The 14,388-nt window shown below is 40.5% G+C and overlaps 1 protein-coding gene across 4 annotated transcripts in view; it reads left to right on the forward strand.

Annotated features, from left to right (window-relative positions):
• The window catches only part of LOC139828782 (uncharacterized), a 266,478-nt gene that overhangs the window by 238,579 nt on the left and 13,511 nt on the right, over positions 1-14,388 (forward strand). Inside the window, exon 7 of one of the 4 annotated variants that reach the window (XR_011740741.1) lies at positions 13,753-13,836. The exons of 2 other annotated variants lie outside the window; for them this stretch is intronic. The gene's annotated coding sequence lies outside the window, so the exon portion shown is untranslated. Of the gene's footprint in view, positions 1-10,824; positions 11,047-13,752; positions 13,837-14,388 lie in introns of those variants that run through there. One more of the 4 variants, XM_071813192.1, reaches the window with a different exon arrangement.

The raw sequence follows: 14,388 nt of genomic DNA on the forward strand, positions 1-14,388 counted from the left end.
AGAAGAAAGCTTCTTTGTAAAATTACATGGACAGGCTTCCACGTCCCTTTATTATCATGATTAAACTGAAAGGCTAAATATTTGTTGCTCCTAATGCTTTAGATACTGTTAGGGTTTGGAGGCATCTTATCATAGACATTAGACTGATAAAAAACAATATTGTCTGAAGTGATCAGTGCAAGCAGTTATGAAAGGCAAAGGGAAGATCCTGTCTACTTTAAAGATGAAAAATAGAGCTGCCTTAGTGAAAGGAAAGGGATGGAGTTGGTGGCCGTGGGGTTTAGCGTTCAGAAAGCACTGATGTGCTCCTGGGCATCAAGTTGGAAGATGAGGCTGTTAGAAATTACTCTAATTAGGAAGATTCTTGGGCTGGAGGCCCCAGTTCAGAGCTTTCAGGAGGCTCAGTATCCAGGAGTCACTCAGCTGCTGGTTGCACACAGTTAATGTACGTGACTTGGTGCAGCTGCTGCTCCCAGCTTGGCTTGCTGAGGCATTTCCTTCCCTCACAATGCAGAGTGAATAATTTACAGATGAAGCTTGTCTTTTTCTCACATTTATATTTGCCATTTCGAAAATCTTTGCTGAATAATTTATCAAAATAAGCCTTTTCTTTTTTTTTTTTTTTTAGTTCTTATCTAAGGCGGCTGAAGGAAAAGTTTCTGCTGCCTAATTGGAGGTTCCCAAAATCAACTTCCTCCTGTGTATACACACCAAATATCTGTTTTGTGAATATTTGGTGTAAATTGAGTGAGTTACATCTTAAAAACTTTCTGTTCTGATGAATGTTTCTGCCAGGGAAGTTCCCTTTTAAATATTTGTGGAAAACACACAAATAAGAAGGACACAATTGTAGCCTTTGAATTTGCGAATGTATTTCAATATTCGTGATGCCTATTTTAATATTAACCCTTTTTGTACTCATGTGAATACAGCATGTATGTTTTAAGGCAGAATATATCTGTGATGGTTTGTTCTGTTATCACAAACATTAATGTTGGGAAAAACTAGTGCATGATTTGGCCAGCAGAAGTCCTGCTGCCTGAGACCTTAAAGAGATTGATAAATCATGGAGATTGTCTTCCTCCCCCAACTGTGTGGCGCAAATAATGAATATTATGGACAAATATGCACAGTGTGTGAGTGTTGGAAAGTCCACTGTGACCCTGTGACTGCCACAGGAGTTGAGCTGAGGCTCTGTGGGATGCATCTGGCAATGTCCCTCCTTTTCTGAATCACTTCTCATCACACACTGCATTCAGCAGACTCCAGTCCCAAGCTATTTAAAGGAAGATGAGGATGAAAGGCACTTTGGACCCAGTCAGAAAGAAAATTCGTTTTCCATTTGAAACCAGTGCTGCTGAAAACTATTCCTCCTCTGTGCTGCTCGACACGTGGCATCCAGCACTTTTCTCCGTTCATCTGGTACCTGTCGACAACTCTTCAAATTGTCTTATGGGGAAATTTCCTCTACATGTTATTTGAACATTTTTTCCCTGTTGTGATGTTGCCAGCAAAGTTTACTTCATTTCAGGGCTGGCAAACTCTGTTTCTGACCTGACAGCTTATTGGGAATACAACTGGAAAAAAACATAACATTTTTTTAAAAAAGCAAGATGGAATAAAGGGAGAAGAGAGATTTGTATCTCCCACCTAGTTGTGGCAGACAGAGGAATTTCCTACTCTGATTATCTATGGAATGTGTAATTTTTCTTAGTGGACCTGTGATTAGGTACTTAGCAGGAAAGCCTGAGTGTCCCAGGCCACTGGCTTCCCCAGGATGCTGTGCTGGCACCTGCAGGAAGGTGCCCAGTGTCACCCTGTGAGGGGTGCGGGCTGTCCCCTCCATGGAGCAGTGGAGGAGGTGGTGGGGCAGGAAGCCAGGCTCCTCAGGCTTACATGCCATGTGTTTGGTTCTTCTAAAAGGAAAGTCCCTTTGTTTTCTCTTTGAAAGCACAGATGTTCTTATCTCCAAAGTGTCCTCACCTCTCCTTGCTGTGCTTTCAGGTTGTGTGAACCACCATGGTGCTAAAAAACATCCTGCTGCCTCTGCTGAGTGTTTTGCTGGGTTGCTGTAGGAGCTGCTAAATAAGAGCTACTTTGGGTACAGGAGTGGCATTTTGTGCACCTGAGATTCTTTCAAATCCTCTCTAGATCTAACTTTACTTTTAGTTTAGTTCGTTTAGAAATAATGAGAATTGCATTGGTCAAACAGTCTGCATGTTTGTGATCTCTATTTAGTAGCTACTTTCTTCCAGGTGGTGTTGGTCTTCAGGATGCTGAGCAGAGTCAATGGCAGATTTGCTATCAATGGAGGAAGTATTCAGAGATACGTACTATGATCTTTTTCTGGAGATGTCATATACACCCTCCAAAAATAACCTATTTTTAGCAGCAGAAAATTCATCCACTATTTCAAAGTGTAATCTCAAAACCTTGTTTTATTCCTTACTCAATTATGATCAATAATCTACAGCTATACTTGCTTATCCATGTATTCATTCAGCTGTACTGGGAGATATCTTGTTGAAGAAATTATTTTATTGCTCAGTATAATTGCAGGATAGTACCTACGCTTTGGGGGAGGGAGAAGGAAGAGTTACCTGTCAAGTTTATTGAAACTCATCAGGAAGTCAGCATGAAACACTCTAAAAGATCTGATTTCCAAAACCAACGGAGTGCTTCTCTCCCGGAGTCCGCCCGGTTGGAGAAGTAACTGAGGGCTGATGGTCTTGGCCAGAGGATCTCTGTGAGGTGACAGGATGTTCTGGCTGCAAACACGGACTAGAGGATGTACTTCTTACAGTGTCAGTGCAGGAGACTGTAGCTCTTAGCTCAGTCCTGTGCAATAGAAATATATGTAAAAGTTTTCTGGTTTTCCTGTTGGATCCCGAGTGGGGGAGCTGGGAGGAGGAGGAGGTGGAGGAGAACAGCTGCACCTCCTCAGGCTGAACTGACTGCTGAAGAATCAGCACATTTACCTTGGACATCATCCTGACCTTGGAAATTCCAGGGGAGAGCAGTCAGATCTGACAAGAAATCTCTTCAGGACTTTTATACTGTGTGTATTCTCTCTTTTATTTCAATTACCTAAACATTTATATAATTCAAAGATTGATTTCAGGGTAGTGAAGAAAGCTATAGACCAGATACTATGTTTTCTTTGCTGTGTCGCCCGTAACTAACAAAGTAACAATTTATTATAGGATGAAAGTGTAACTAAGAAATATGCTGTCAGTGGTGTCAAGAGGAACGTGGCATGCTGCACCATTTCTGAACATTAATGCTTTCATTTATTTTCAAATAGTTTGCAGAGCAGCCAACACCTGACATATAGACTGTGCACCATTAAATCAAATCGAATAAATGTCTGAAAGAGTTTTTGGAATTACTGTACCATTCAAACCCTGTACTGTCACTGTAAGGCAAAAGAAGAAATGTATATTCTTCAAAATTTTCTTATAAGAGGCAGTGCACTTGTCCATGCACTGTTTGCATGGAACTTACTCTGGCAAATTTAAGGTACATGCTATTCTACATAGCAGTGAAGCATATCCTTAAGTCTCACTGAAATATAGAAGACAAGGATTACAAGTCCTTCCTGAGGAGCCGTAACAGAACCCATTAATGTATTGCAAGTCATGCAATTCAATGGCCCCAAAAGTATAATTTGATTGTAATTCAGGAGGTTACTAAAAGGAAATCCATACTAGGCTGTAAGATAAGCAAAAGCAAGAAGAGTATTTACTATGAGTGGTTAAATGTGAGGTGTGTGAGTCCTGTATCTCTTTTGTCTGCAGTTTATCACCACTGAAAGCAAGTAGAAGGGGAATAATATCTAGTTCACAAGAGAAGATTGGATTAAGCTTTCCCAAAGGTCTTACGGCAGTTATTTTGATTTCGCTCATCTGGATTAACCTCACTCCTTCAAGCTATTGCCAAATCTGTAAAGGCGATGCTCCCGGTGCATGGGAGGGAGGGAAGGACAGCCAGCATGTTGGTGTGTTGTGGAAGAATTTGCTTTTGCCTTCTGTAAAAGAATTAGGAGACCTAGAAACTCCTACGTGACTGCAGGACTGCGTTTATTGCGGAGCTTTATTTTTCAGATTCCTTTTTGCTGTGCAAATTGTTGTTTTGTAATGGATGTCTCTTATAGGTGTTTATTAGAATCGTTATGTATTAGAAGAAATCTGGGTGCTCTCATATCTTGCTGTGGTTATACTCACTGCCCTTGCCTTCTGGTTGCTTCAGTTTATGTGCATGAAACAGCTAATGAAATATTGCCGTGAACTTGAGGTGGCTGAGTTTATGTTCTATGATACTGATTTTGGTTTTTTTTATGTTATCTCTTGGTTATTGTGTACAATCTTGGAATAAGCCCTTTCTAAAATACACCTGAATGAAAGGCAGATGCAAGAAGCGTAATGAAGAGCAATGTTTCCTTGGCTGCACACAAGCATGTGGGGATGCCTGATGTGCTGAACGTGCAGCCTGTCCAAGGTCACAGACAGGCAGCAACATAGACAAAGACAACGCAGACACCTGCCATGTACATTCAAGAGACTGACACTGCTAAAAAAATTTCAGACAGACAGATAATATAGAGCACCAAGTACCGGTGTTTCCAATTAACTTTCATTGTATGAAACCTTAAATTTAACTTTCATTGTAGGAATCGGGAGGAAAAAGGCAGCCGGTCTCTCCCCGCAGAATCCTGCCTGGGCCACTGTGCAACTTGGAAGTAGCCCCAGGGTTTCTGTATTTTATTTTTGTGTGTGAAGGACTTCTGTAGCAGCAGAGCACAGGGAACACTTGATTCTGCTCTGGCATGGGGCAAGGATGCTTCTGCTGCTGATATGGTGAAGTCCAGTCTCTGTCAGTGGCTCTGTTCCATCTGTGTTACATTAATTTTAGTAGAAATGATGCAGTCTGGTTGCAAGGTGGTTCTCAATCAACATTATTAGATTACGCAGAATGGGTCATCCAAGCAAAGGCTGATTATGCAGAGGAGATGATTTTGTGGTTCATAAGTATTTACTGTCCAGATATTCCAATTTTTTCTTAGCCTTTTTCAAATCTATCATAATTTGCTTTACACCTATGTGTGTAAAAAAGAGAATGCACTTATAGAATACCATGTTATACTATTCCAGTGACAGCTTAACTTAGAAGAAGTGACAACCAATAGACATCACTTTCCAGAAAATACCACACTGTTTGCAAATGGAACAGGAGAAAACCTTTGCATCTTGGAGGCTTTGACAGGTAACCGCAAGTAAGTCTATACCAGCCCTTGGAGCTGAAATGAGGGGCAGATTTCCCTGCTTTTTCATTTTGAGGAGGCAGGCAATGACTCTTTCTTGACCACTAACACACAGTACTGATCAGCACAGCATCTTCCCGTTTCTGTCGGACCTTTGATTTTCAAGGACCACTCAGTTCTTTTTCTAACGCTTATTTTTTCTCTGGTTACTGTTGGGACTGCTGCATCTTCTTTGAGCTCCTGGGTACTATGAGACATCTCCTAGATGTTGAATCTTGTCATTTTTGATAAATCTCTGTGAATCACAGAGCTCAGCTGAAACTGCAGCTCAGCATCCTAAAGTACCAGTTTAATCTATTTCTAGCATTGGAAAAAAAGTGGGGGAAAGTGAGAAAACTCACAGCTTTGTGCCAGTAATAATGATGGGAATGAATTGGCTTTCAGAAAATAATTTAATCCCTGGTGTGTTGGAGATGGCTTTTGAGTGTCATATTCAACAGAGCCTGAGACGCGGGAGGAGTCCTGTTTTCATGGCTTGTATTTAAAAAAACACTAAACTTTTTTCCTCTAAAAGTTCATTAGAGGGCAGTTTTATTTTACAGTTTTCTAGAATGAAACTGCAGGTTGAACAGCCTTCTCTTGGAAATCCTGGGGATTGTTTTTTTCCATAGCATCATTGAATGACTTCTCGTGTATGTGCCCTTTGTCTTGTTTTATCTGAGCTTGTATTCTAGAGGGATTTGAGTGTTAATCATGATGGTGGAGAGACCAATGGCCGTTCTTTTTAAGAGATGATTCATTGCTCACCAGGAGAGCTGGAGGAAGCTTTAAAGACAAAAATGGGTGCTGGCTACCTATTTGCCATTGGAAAGCCAGCAAAATCAGGTGTCTGTGTCTTAGTCTGCGAAGTGTCCCTCTGGATTCACCAGGGTAAGAGAACAAATTTCACTACTGTTCTCATAATTCTGTTGGGGCTACGACAGTCCTTAACGCAGCAGTTGCCATCAAATTAAATGTCAGACAAATGGCAGAGTAGAGGAGAATTATAATTTGGATGCCGCATCTGCCTGGTTCTCTGGTTCAGACAGAGTTTATTTCCTCGCAGCTCTCCAGGTTTCTGGATGTCGCCACAGGTTGATAGTGGGCAGGTCTGTGGTGTGTGCCTGTGGTCAAATGGTAAAACCGTCCTTCTGTTTCAGCCTGTACTCTTAGGTCAGCAAATTTCGTACTTCTTATAGGCTGCTTAAGGTATTCTAGGACGAACCCCTTCTATTCACATATTTTTACTTGTTGATTCCCTTTTGTGCCTGGACGTAGTTTTTTGTATGAATGTGTTTGGGAATTGCTGGTTCAAATTAGCATGATGTTAGTCAAGATTCACGGCCTTCAAAACAGCAGCCCTGTTTTAATGTCTGGGTTGTTTTAGGTTTCTGTCCAAATAGCAGTAATTATCTAGAAAATCTGTAAACATATCTATAATTATATAGAATGTGCAGAAGTACATGTAAATGTATTTATGAATGCATTTAGGCCAGGTATTAAGAATAAACAGGATGACCACCTGTTTAGCATTCAAGTTCATCTACCTAAACTACCGTTTTCATTTGTACTGTGGTTGTGACATATAAATCAATGCCCACAAAATAAAATTGCTTTGTCTAATAATTCTTTGTGCGAGGGTTATCGATAGTTCATTAGTCTTGCTTTGCATCTGTCAATAAAAGGTGCAATTGAGAAAAAGAGAGCTCAAGAGAAGAAGAGGTTATATACTATATGGGAAGATGTCTTCTACTTTGGCCACCCTTTCTCTCCTTTTGGTTGTAGGCTGCATGGTGTGGTTGCAATGGACATACTGCTTTTTTTAAATTTTCAAACATCTTAGAGGCTGGTATAAGGCTTCATTTATTCCTGAAGAGCCCAAAAGGGCTCTGAAGTCTCTGAGCTGTGTTCACACCAGGAAAATGTATGTGGGAGAAACTTGCACAACAGGATCAGTAATTATTTTTGCTGTCCTTTGGGTTTTGCCGCTCATCCAAAGGCACTCGTGCAAAGGCAACTTGTCCTGTCCTGGCTGTAGGAATCAGTGTGCCTCTGACTGAGGTGACAGTGCACTACATGCTGACTAATGAGTGCCCCTTCCCGGGCCATCTAGGTGCTCCTCACTCATTACCCTGGTTTATGTAGCTTGACATGAGAGATTAGATGTTATCCCAGCAAGGTGGCATGATTTCAGGTGATGATATTTTACTCACATAATCTTGCCAAGTTCATCTTCGCAGCGTTTTGTGTTCTGGTTCCTCTCGATCTGTGTCACTAAACTGTACACAACGTGCCGGAGACAATGTGTGTAGAACTTCTGTGTCAAAGTTGACGAACCAAAACTACAGCACGCCTTTGGTAGTTCCAGGATTTTATCAGCTAATTAGAACTCCACGAAATTTGACAAGGAGGTCAACAAATAAATTGTGTAATTAATTAGATACCGAAGAATTAGTTGAGGGCTTCTGGGATGATACTTGGTATCTTTCACCATGGTCATTAGATAGTTACAGCAAATTTTACTAATTATCAGCATGCAATAGTTCCAAAATGCATCAAACCAGCAGATATTGAGTGATGGCACAGAACATTTGCTTCACTGAGGTGTTTGGAAGTCCCAGTCTCTGCAGTGGTGCTGTACAGGACAGGAGCCTTGGCTGGGTGTACTTGGTTGGGTTCAAATGGGATTTCTGGTCACGGAAAGACTTCTTGTGGTTACCTGGAGGTTGTACTAGGAGGTGCAGTAGCAGAGTTGTACCCATCACCCTGCAGCCAAAAAACCTCTGGAAGCCCGAAACTCGGTAGATACCTGCAGCCTGGAGCTCCACCATGACCCTGCAGTAAGGGTTTGAGTAATTAATCGTGTCTAAGTGAAGCAGAGAGTTTATGCGGCCCCATAAAGTGATTGCAAGGACCTCAAGGGAAATGTGGTGTTCATTCTGAAAAAAAGCAGCTGAGACAAAACCCTCTGGCCTTCTGGTATGCTAGAAACAAGACTTTGAACATATATGTAACCATGTTAAGCAGGCCCAGTGAAAAGTTTTGACTGAAAAACTCTTGTTAGCACATTGTTTCAATGAATATTTCATGAAAATATTTTGATTTCTCAGATTTTCCTATAAGAAGAGCATTGATCATGGTTTCGGGTAATTCTGGTGCAAGAAAATTCTTCTTTCAATTAATTTTGTTTGCTTTTCCTTTTTACTACAGGACAAAGAACAAAATATTGAAAAGTTACAGTGTGTTAAAAATAAAACCCACCACATTTTCCTATACCCTTGGTTTCACAGTGTACTGCTGAAAATGACAAATGGTAACATGCAAACTAAAAAAATAATTTCTTTTGAAATTCTGCACAAGATCTACTCACCTTTTTTGAAAGCTCAGTTTTATTCGTACGTAAGTTAGAAAAGCAATCTGGTACCACTAGGCTACAGTTGAACAAGAAAGACTTGTATATAAAGAAGTACATAATTTTAAACTGTATTTTCTATCAATATTTCATCATAAGAAGTCGGTGCAGAGACTTTGAGTCTCGTTTTGCTGGCACAGGTAAGCTCTCTCTCTGTTAATGTGTAATTCTTTGATGGTTTTCTCTGCTGATAGGAGTTAGCAAGGGGAATGAAAAGGGACAAATGCTCATAGCTATCCAGAAAAACAAGGAGAGAATGAAAGAATTTTAGTTCCTTTTGAGTCGACGTCTCTTCCCATCTTGCTGCTGAGTCCCTGCAAACCCCAAGCCTGTGTCCCGCGATTCGTGCACCTGCCGACTCCTCGATGTCGAGATGCAGCGCCGTGGGCAAACATTGCCTGTGACCGTCTTCTCCTGCGATTGCCTGCTTTGAATGTGGCAGAGGGAAAAGTAGTTTCATTAGCAAGTGATGCTCTGGGCTTGTGAGGAGTACTTGGAGACCTGTATTCATGAGAACTAATGATCGGAAATTTCTAATCTTTCCTCTGCTTCAGGCCAAATGCAGACGTTATTCAGAAAATTATCCAGTAGAGTCAGCTTAAACTGAGGTTTCCTCAACTATCCTAGACTTTTTGAATAAAAACGTTCCAGTGCCCTCACTCAGCCAGGATAACACAAGCTGTCTCCAGAGCTACTGCGTAGTACTGCGGGGTTGGCTGACAGCAACTGCAGCAACAGGCAACACTAAGCAAGGGGAAAACGGGACAGTGAGAAGGTGGGAGGATGTTTGGCACATGTATCCACTGTCTGCTCCTTGCAAAGCTCTTCCACAGCCTGATTGCAGCTCCGACGGCCGCACTGTGCTTCAAAAACAGATCCAAGAAATGACTCAGGGCCCATCTGTGTTGCCAGATAACTTCACTTGGTTGTTTGCTCCTGGTCTTCACCATCTGACTGTCTGTGCTGGATGCTGTGAGCCAGCTGGTTCCCTCCAAGAGGAGACTCTCCAGGGCAGCTGTCACGGATACTATGAGGATTCTCATCACTGTGCTGGCTCATGGCTCTGCTGAGCTGTGAAACATCTCTGGTATCATCTCAGCTCTCTTGGACTGATGTTGCCATTCTGCCATAGTCAAATGAGGCCATCTCATTCCAGAGGGAACTAGTCCTGAGCAATGCCCCTAAATCCCATAGGGTAAAGAGACAATAAATTATTAAAGGTTGGATTGATAGGTGTACAACAGAGGTAGTTTGCTCTGACCATGTGCCATTACTGTGCTCATTGCAGGGAGTTGCTTTAGTTGTGAGTAATCTGCATTTTCAGCAACAATTTAAAATTTACAGCATGCTGTGAAGATAACTTTGTATGAGAATCCACAGCTATATTACTTTCTCTAGTTTTATCAACAAATATAGCCTTTCTTAACAGCCTTTCTACTCTTTTGCCTCGCAATTTATTTTTGAATGTGTTATAAATAGCCAATGCTCTAGATCAGGTCAGTTCCCCAGGGAAATAAGTGCATGCCACTTAGATATTAGAGGTTAAATTCTTCCCTGCCTTACGCTCAGCGAGGACGGCATTAGGGGAGGTGGAAGGCAGGAAAGAACTTGATAACTGTATACAGAAAGCAATTTTAAAGAATTACAGTAATTGCATTTTTAGAAACTTAATTATAAGGTCAATTTATTTTGTCAAATGACCAGTAACTAATTTTACAGAAGATGTTAAATAGAGTAAACTCTAAACTCTCTGCTCTAACTTGGACCTTGACATTAAAAGTACAAGACTTGAGCATACTGGGCTTTCAGAGATGTGCTCAGTGTTGGCTGAGTGATGTGCCGTGGTGACAGTGGCATGTCGTGGTGACAGAGATGGCAGGGCAGGCAGAGAGCGCTGAGCTGCCTTTTCTCCAGCCAGTGGAGGAGCCAGGATCAGTCCAGCCATCTGAGTGGCTCCTCAAGAGCTGGCCAGTGGGCTTTGCTGGTGTGGGGTCTTTCTCCTTGTGCCTCTAGTCCTCCAAAGATTATGAAGATGGATTCTCTGTGCAAGGCAGAAGACAGAGTGTGAAGGATGCATGTAATTATATGGTAATTATGTTGGGTTTTTTTCCAGAAATGCTGACAGCTGGTCATCCAGCACAAGCCACTGTGTGTTTCTTCTTCTCTGCCATCTGCTGTGGTTGCCTTCTTCCATGCCTGCTTGTGACAGACGAGTTGTCTTTTTCTCCACCTTGCTAAGCTTCCTGGACAACTGATCCCCTTGTGCTGCTGCTGGACCAGTATCACAAGGGTTCTGAGAAGACATGACCTGGAGGAGATGGGTATAAATGCTGACCTCACCACAAGATACACATCACCCACTGATGCTTCAGTTTAGCTCCTCACTCAGAAATCGCTCTTGATTCTAATAAAGAAACCAAACTGAAGTGAGGTTTGAAGAAACTGTGATGTCTTGTGTAGTGGTGAGACAAAATCCATCTACTCACTGGTTGTGGGAATTGTACTCCAAAATTCACAGCAGTAGAATCTTTCATACTGCTGATGTATGTAGTGTTATTTACCCCTTTCCCATAATGAAAAATGTTTAGAAGCAGATGAAAAAGCCTTTGACCTATTTTGACCCTATGGAAGGTCAAAAGAAAAGCCTAGCTGATTTAACGCTGCCTTTTTTTGTGGTGTTGTTTTGTTTTTTTTTTTTTCTTGGAAGGATGCTATTCATACTTCGGTTTAACAATCCAGCATAGAAGAGAACAGCATGATTCGAGCCGCATAGAAGAGTACAGAGAGTGAAAAACAACATCACAACTCAGCAGTAAAGAAGCAGTCTGCTGCAGCACCTGTACAGAAAGCCCGAGGCCAGGGAGGAACGTGGCAGAAAGATTGCAGTGGGAGATGGCATGGGGAGAACCATATGCACTGAGCACCAAAAGGCTGAGAACAGCATTTTAAGTGACCCTGAAGATGGGGGAAATGTCTCTGTCCTTGAGTAAGGGCAAAGAGATATTAACAGGGATGCAGTGAGCAGATAGCAATCTAACACAGCTGTTGAGTATTTCTTTAAATGAGAAATAAGATTGGTATGGTTGCATGAAGTTTACAATAAAAAGCAAAGCATTAGTCAACCCAGCAAATTAACTAGTTTGCAAATTACGGAGAGCTTCTGTTTTTCTTTGCTATGTTCTTTAGATAAGGTTTGATGCAGAAATATAGTTGAATAACATTCTCAAAATAGCCTTTGCTACTACTATTAGGATGTTTAAAATCTATGTAGTGTTAGATTTTTCTACTAAATGTATTTTCTTTCTAATTTTGGATTTTCCTAATCTGCTCCATCTGTTCCACTTGGGATAGAATAGAAGAAAATGTATTGTATGAAATCAAAACAGGTAGTTCAACAATTTGACTCGATGATCTTAAAGGTCTTTTCCAGGCAAAATAATTTTATTATGCTATGCAAGGTTAAGGTCCCTTCATCAAAACAGGCAGAATGTTATTGTCTTTTCTGTCTTCGGTTGTTTGTTTGGTTGATTTGTCGTTTTGGTTTTTTCTCCCTGCTTTTTGTTTTAAATGAGAATACTATTGGAAGATAAAGTTTGAGCCACTTACACACCTGACTTGGTTTGATATCTGAGAGAGACAATTCATGGTGGTCACCTCCTGGTCAGAGATGGCAGCTTCCCAGGATTTTAGTCTGGATGAACTTATTTCCTCCTTCACGTCTCTTCCTTTAATAAGAACATACAATGAGGTCTTCTGAAGTGTTTGGCTTCAATTCAATGCATTACGTTGTGAGCTTCAGGCTGAAAGGCAGCAGGAGTTTGCAGTTGATGTTGCTGGGGCAGCAGCCAGAGACCCCAGGGATTGGCATCCCGGAGCCAGGCGGGACACGAGTGTTTGGCTGGAAAAGCTCTGCCAGAGTCATGTGGCTTTGCAATTCTTTTACAGGTGACGGCGAGGTGTTTTGCATAGATCTCCTTTTCTTGCCTAAATGTGAACACATACAGATCAGTCAGTGGAGGCTGAAAATCTTCTTGGTTCTTTTATGAACATTCCGCTTTGTTATTCCTTTCATGTGTCTTGCACAGAACAAGCAAACACCAAGAAAGTAACTTATTGTGGATGATCAGAAACACCTTTCTCTTCCTCGTTTTTCAAAAGGCTGTACACATAAATTGAATGTTGTCCGTACACAGAGTTGCTGTTTTCCATATTGTAACTAAGGTGTCATGCAGCTCATTATTTTTTAACGTTCAGGAAAAAAAAATAAATCAGTGTCAACAACCAAAGCTCATGGCGGTCATTAGTTTTATTGCAAGCAAAATGTTTAATCCTCTGAAGAAAGAAAAAAAATCAGCTCCTGTATTTTTTAAAATACTTTGCACTTGGTCTTATCTAGAAGCATCAAAAAGTAAAAAATCAAATGTGACATTATACATTTTAGTGATCCCTAATAGCCCATCACTCCACCAATTTTTCTAAGTTTGTCTTTAATGTACTACTACAAAACTAATTAAGGACTGAATGCCTTTGGACTGATTTTCATTTTGTCTTGAGCTATTGTGACATCTTTACTACAAATTCTTTTTCAGTCTAATTAAATTTCTGCAGCATAAATGTCATTATTAATATAATCACCTTTGGTAGACTAACTTTGCTTGGGTCTCCTGATAACTGTGCATTGTAGACTAACTCCCTTTCTTCCTGGTTAATAATGGAAAAGTTTGGCTTGAATTAAGAACATCTCAAGGTTTAGAATAGACACAGAATCCATTAATATAAATACATGAATTCAAATTGATGGGTTTTTATTAAAAAATCCAATAGTTATGCTATTGTATTAGTTTTCAGAAGAATATTTGAAAACTCATTTAAAACTTTTCTTTTTAGCTTCAGACATTGTTCCTGGATGCTAAGTATTCTAATAATGTGAGGATTAGAAGTAATTCCCACTTATATGGCAAAAATTTCCAATCAAATTACTAATGCAGGTAGAAGGGAGACTCAGAAAAGACTACCAAAAAAAGATTATTCATTTCTTCAGTCCAGGAGAAGCTTTTCTGTGGGCTCTCTGCAGAGGACAGGACAGCATTCCAGGAATGGTGGGAGCTCAGCATAGAGCTAATAGGTGAGTCCTTTTGTTCCTTAGCAGAAATATAAAAAAGAACTACTATGAAAAAAAATGGTGTGCAAATTTCATAATCTATCCATTAGTTTGGCTAACATTACCTTGATAACTTTTTGTTAATCATGAATTTGATAATGATATTTTTACCTCTAAATCCATCAATCAGTAATGCAGAGATTTTCTGGAAGGGCACAGGTAACAGTGAATTACCTTTTATGGGAGGTGTGTTAGGAGTAAATCAGCAAAGTAATTCCTGATCTAAAAAATTCATTAATTTCCTAAGGTGAAGTTGTGATCTTCGATTTCTCAAAGTTTTGATGAGCATTAGTGGTATTAGAATTGCAGGTCCAGACATCCAGAACAATCTATTAAGTTAATAGGCAGTGAGAGTTTGAGATTGATTGCTATAATCACAGCATGAAAACTGAAATTCATTTTGTAGATATAGATAACTGGGCCAGACTCTGGCACCACTGCAGAGATGTATGTTGCTACAAAAATTGTCTGCTTAAATTCTGATGAACTAAAAAGGAGAATCAAATGCTATTATAA

Source organism: Patagioenas fasciata, chromosome 10 (assembly GCF_037038585.1).
Source record: "Patagioenas fasciata isolate bPatFas1 chromosome 10, bPatFas1.hap1, whole genome shotgun sequence".
Lineage (NCBI taxonomy): Eukaryota > Metazoa > Chordata > Aves > Columbiformes > Columbidae > Patagioenas > Patagioenas fasciata.